This window comes from Mycetomoellerius zeteki, unplaced genomic scaffold, assembly GCF_001594055.1.
Source record: "Mycetomoellerius zeteki isolate Tzet28-1 unplaced genomic scaffold, Tzet1.0 scaffold228, whole genome shotgun sequence".
NCBI lineage: Eukaryota > Metazoa > Arthropoda > Insecta > Hymenoptera > Formicidae > Mycetomoellerius > Mycetomoellerius zeteki.
In genome coordinates, this window is record NW_017257203.1 from 52007 (window position 1) to 58490 (window position 6484).

Sequence of the window (6484 nt, forward strand, 5' to 3'; positions counted from 1 at the left end):
CGTAAAATGCTAACACTGTCATCGCGAGAAAATTATCGTAAAAGGTAATCCAGGTGCGTGGCGAATTTATACGTTAACGCGTACGTATGTATCTTTCGTTTCGATGATGTATTTACTGACCAATCGCCATAATATCCCACTAAATGTCACGCAGCGTTTTTACAACCGGCGGTTTGTTACTTCATGCATTACTCAGTATATACATATATGAAATATCGGCAAACTCTTTAGTGGTAGCAGTTGAAGTGGCAAGAAATTGAAAAAGAGAAAGTAGAAAATATATAGTAATTCCTATTTGACAAGAATTAACGTGTGCATCAAGAACGTCTTTTAATTTAATTTATTTACAATGCAAAAACATTATTTAATCTGCTATCAATGCAAAAATGAACGATATAATTGCCAAGTTTAATTGGTTAAGTTAGTATGTGACATTTTGGAGAGCTGAATAAACTTTTCATGGAAAGAAGCACATACGATATTAAATAAAAATAATTTAACTAGAAAAAAAATTTTATAAATCTCTCTTTTATAAATTTTTATATATAAAATACATTTGCACTATATTTACACATACGTATGCATTTTGTGAACAAAATTTTCAATCGACTTCATATTTCCATTAGTAAAATTGGCACCGTAAGCTTACGATGTATTCTGCATGAATAAACACGTGTTCCACCGAAATTATCCAGTGCTTAATACTATCTAATTAATAAATGGTGATTAAATGCGCAATTATAAAATAATTATTATTGCTATGGAAAGTGCGGTATAATTAACTTATTATGTCTAATGTGTTTATTGGATTTCATGAAGAATAACAATATCTCTATATAATAAATTATATAATGCTTACAATATTTTTTGTTGATATTTGATATATGTATAAATACGTGTCTGATTCTAAGAACACGCAAAGTATTGTGTTTTCTCTTGTGTATTTTATTGTGAAAATTAAGAATTTTGTGGAAAATTAAATAAATTCATTACATTAATTTGTAAGTAACGAGTTGCAAGTAGTAGCCTATCTTAATTGGATCTGCCAACGAGTAGATGTAGTTTAGATCTCTCATTCTGAATTTATGCTTTCGTAACTTTTTATTTATTATCATAGTTTATATTATGCCCGTGTTTTCTAAGTTGTACCTTAATTGACAAAATACCAATAATTTTATTTATTTTACGAACCATGACGGAGGCTCTAATTGCATATACAAGAGCAGTGTACTAGAAGCTTATTTTAATTTCTAGTGTTGTAATTAGTGATAATTATCAGTACAAGTCGAGAGAAAGAGAGAGAGAGAGAGAGAGAGAGAGAAAATTCCTGTTTACACCACGTTTCGATAGGCATGCATGGCATACTGCGGCCATAGCAATTTTCCGCTAGTGGATGCTAATTATCTTGCAAGTTGTTGAAGGACACAAAACCAACAAGATCTACATATTTCTCATTCAATGAGCTTTCTTGACTATATGAACTTGAGGAAAATTTTATTAATTACACAAATATATGACACGCGTTATATCACGTGATTGTTTATTAAACACTTAAAATTTTCAAACAACGATTTTAGAGATTGATGACAGAAACAGCTGTCTCTTAAAATTCCTCAACGACTCCCTTGTTACTGCAGTGAATCAATTGCTTACGACGCTTGATATATTTATTACTTTAATTAATTGTGCAGATTAATTTGTTGCACAATTCAACGTTTTCTTTTCTCGATCTGTTAAACTCCCAAAATGGGTGCCTCGGCAAGCTGCTCGACGGGGCCGTGGAATGTTCGCGATATGGATTGTAACGTACATATTGCAATACTACGCGGCGGCATGCGGTATTCGACGTGCATTTTTTTCTCGCGAGTGAGGTCGGCTCGCGAGATTCTGGCTGCACCGCGTGCTCGTTCGCGCGCGTATGCCGTGCATGCACGCGAAAACCGCTTTTAATCGATCCCGCGGTCCCCGTCCTCCCGTAATTTGCGATAATTACGGGCGCACGGGGGCCGAGAATTTGCACTTCTCTCGCGCCGCGGGTTAGGTACGTCGCGATTGGATAAGCACGGTTAGCCGAATACGACGAGCATGGGCGGTGGTTAAACGCCGTTTCCCCGTATGTCCTTTCGTCGCTCGTCATAAAACTTACCCTGTCTTCCCCCGTCTCGAGTCAGCATCGCGCGGCTGTTTCTGGGGCCATGCCCGGCCTCCAGGAATGCTCCAGGTCGAGACGGGTACATAAAGTGCCCCGGTAATGCTGCCCTTTACCAAAGCGGAGTACGTTAACGCGCGGCCGCGCCATCGAGATCGGCCACAGATAATTTGTCCTGCGTGATCTCGCAAGAGGTCGCGTCGATTTAATCTTCTTCGGCTTTGCGATCAGAATCATCTGTTCTTTCTCACGTATATGTTAACTGATATTAAGATGATAAAAAAAAGAATGAAAGATACTTTCGATCTTTTAAAAAGGGTACATTTAAACCAATGGAGAGATCAATTATTCTAACTAGAAAGATTTGTACAAAAACTGAAACATGCCGACTGCTTTCAAAATTTTAATCACGAATGTCATTTTCTTCGTTTACACGTGAAATTCAAGTTCTTTATTCCTGCCGCGTGCACGCGTAATAATTAATTAGTACCGAAATCGATGCTCGGAGATCGATAAAATAAAATTTATCTCTCTCAATAAATTCAAATGACGAGAACAGAACGAGTTGGAAATATAAGATGCGAGCTCGCGCTGCATCTGCACCGGATCGCCATTTTGTCGCTGTAGTTGGGCCGCAATTACGCGCGCGTAATTGTTGCCTCGGTATTTATACCATCTCGCGGCGGGATTCTTATTGATGCGCGCTGATATCAACCTGGCGATTAACGTCAGCCTCGCGACTGGTCGATTCTAAATTTGCACTGGCGGCGCGACGTGTTCTTACAAAGGCTGCGAATTTCTTTAAGGGCACGCTTAGGTCAGCCAGTCAAGATTGAGGGCTCAGCTCAGAGGTCAATGGATGTTTAAACCTTACCACACTTTTTTTAAAACAATCAATTTTAATCGAGATTAGTTACTTTATAAGATTGATGATTAATAAAGCTATACTTTGAATTAATGATTTTAATAGCTTCATATACTTAAATTACTTTTCATAAAAATCTTTGTCTAGTAATTAAAGATCTTCGAAATCTTTAGTAATTATTTTTCAAAATTTAATCTAGGAGATTGTATATAAAAAAATAGAAGAAATATTAAAGTTATGATCGGTCAAGTTAATCGCGTTATATAATGAGATTATAAATATATCACAAAATCACTGTCCTTAAAAGTTGTAAAATGCACACGTTGATTCGTTAGCGAATCGCCAAAAGTGGGGGTCTGAAAAATCAAAGAAATTCACGCGGCGGCATCGGGAGCGGTATCGGGGACGGAAGTTTAAATGTTAAAGCTCATCGGTTCCCCGACGTTGGAAACTTGAGACCGGTGATCTAATCTGTCGGGATTTATCCTCACCAGCCCCCTTTCGGCGCTATAATATCTGCGGCGCAGCTGCTGCTGTTTCGGCGATCCTTTCTGGTAGGCGGCGACTTATCTCTACTTTACGATTGACTACGTTCAACGCTTAACGTCGAGTCCACCCGGTGGTACACCCGAGATAAAATGGTGGTCCGCCATCCGTGGTGGCCATTTTGGGTCTAATTAATTGGCGGGACGTTGCATCGGCTACACGCCCGGCCACCTAATGTCCCCGACGGCTCCTCTCTTTAATGTATTCGGATACCTGCCTACGCCGCCGCGCCGTCCCGACATTCGCGTTTAAGGCTCGCATCGATGAGGTTGTAATGTCCGCCATTGACCAATGGATACGTTTGACGTTGACCATTTCGGTAGGTTTCGCATGTTATACAAGCAGTGTTGAGCGCAAGGATCATTTATATGCCAGTGAGATATTTTACTCTCCAATATTGTCGTCAATTAAATTTTATAATTTTATTATCGTAATTCAAATTAATATAATTGCTCTATAATATTAATTAATGGAGATGGCGATTATTATCTTACTTTTAATATTTTTTTTATAATGGAAGTTATAAAAGAAATATTAATATAATTTCTATTTCTTAATTAATATAGAGCAATATCAATTTAACAGCCTAATTCAATGATAGCGAAAATGTGAACCATTTCATAGATGCAGATTTGAAAATAATTTTATTGGACCATCAAATTAATTACGTAGGAAACTCAAGCATAATGAACAATGCTGCAAAAAATTTTGACATTCCAGCAATCAATTTGAACGTCCTACACAATTATTTTAATGATCCAACAAAATTATTTTCAAATCTACGCCTAGTTAATTTTTATCCAAAAATTATTTTCAGATCTGCCTAATTAAATTTTTAGATATTTCAACAAAACTATCTTTTTCGTGTGTATACAATGTACTGTATATCCTAAATTCTATTTTATTTCACACTTATTTTTTAATAGAAAAAAATATTATCGAAATTTTTAATACGAGAAATACACTTTGACAATTTTAGACTCCAGATTAAATATTTTGTTATACGATAAAGACTTCTTCAAATTAATTAAAGATAATGCTTAATTAAGTAAAAGCCAAATCTTTTAATCTTTGACGTAATTTAATTTGCCAATTGATTAACTGTTAACATTTAATTCATTTAATAAAAATAATCAACTCTTTTTATTTATAAAATGCAATTATGGAGCACCCTGCTGCAGAAACGCGAATTCAGGGAAGAACCCGATATCATCCTTATTCAGGTAAAACGGTAACAATCTGCTCTGCATTTACGCATAATAGTGGCTGCTGCGTGATGTCGCCGGTAAACGCGTAAAAATGCGTTATACACCACGACGATATCGCGAGAACGACGACAACGACAGCAACGAACGCAGCATCTCGCTAGGGTGACTCCTTTTCACGTTAAAGACCCGACTTGGCTGGTTAGGCGCTGGTTAGGAACGAAAGGAAGATCGTAATCTGAATGGTTCTCGGTGTTCTCCAGCCTGGCGGGTGCTAGTGGCAGATAGAAATCTCCTCGCAGAGGATCGTCCGTGTCTCCGTCGTATATACGCAAAGGCGCAATCCTCGCGGGGATATAGAATAACGTAGGGCCCTACTTAGCTACTAATGCTGTCGCTACCCGCCCTTTCTCGGCGTAAGTTATGTCCACCGGTACGATCGTCCGTTTTGCCCCGGTCGCGCCTCCCAGCTTGCAGGAATATAACACGGCCTCGAGGCTAATCGGATCTCTCGCGTGCGTGCTCTCGACCGCTATTCGAAATAGTGCCGGTCGAAGCGAGAAGCTCAATTTCCTTCCCGACCGTGTGATATCAGTTTTACGACTGACTCTGGCCGGAACTGGTCTGAAACTTCTCCGGCGTTACGTTCTGACGGATCTGGGTCGACATGAACGCAGACTGATTCATAATTCGTCTTTATTTTCACAAGTATGCAAGTACAATCTGGAAAAGAAATTTTAGAAAAGATCATAAGAAGGTTACTGAAATTATTTTAACACCAAGTGTGCGCATTGCTTTTTGTGACATCAGCTTCAGAAAACATCATCCTCCAACTAGGGTTTCTTTCAAGAGAGAGAACATATGTATTATTTTTTAATATTTTTGTTTTATCTGTTATTACTATTATAATTTTGGTACTCCTTTTATACTTATCGCATTTTTTTCACATCCGAAAAAGAAAAAAGAAACTTTACGTTGGGCTGTTAACTATACACGGATCAGAATTTATGAAATGCGTGACCGCAAAAATTTCGGTATCATCAAGAGAGCTGCTGGAGACAAATCCGGCAATTCCAAGGAAAAGGTATACCGCGAATGTGGCGATACTTGACGAAGATTGAAATAAATATCCGCTGTGTCCATAGTGCTAATTGGCGTGCCAAGAATGTAGCCGGTTCGAGATCTCACCTGCGAGAGGTTTGAATGGCAGGCGATGCGGGCATAAAGAGAGGGATGTACGATTATTATTCGCGAAGCGAATTTGACTTCGCTTGCGAGGTAACGAGACGACGTTCAATTTGGCACGGTGAGAAATCGCGCGTTAAAACGAAGGGAATCGAATTACTATGTACGAGAGCGAGGCACGCAAGGAGTAACGCGAAAATAATTACCTGGCGCGCGACTCATCCTATTAATACATTACCTCGTAAACGTGTATGCCCGCCCCATTAACATACTATCTAATAATTGGCCCCGTCCGTTTGGTGAACGAGTTGCAGCGAGAAATATGATGGTCGGTGTGAGCGTCATGATTAAGTCCATCAAGCTAAACGGAGTAATCGTTGCTAATGGGATTCGAAATTCGATAGGATAGACCGAGCGCGTTTCTTATCGTATCGCTTATTAACTTATTCGACCCTACAAAGAACGTTTGTTTATGTGTACGGACACGTTGCCTGTATCGTAAAAAATTTAAATAAAAGTATGTAAATTGAATAA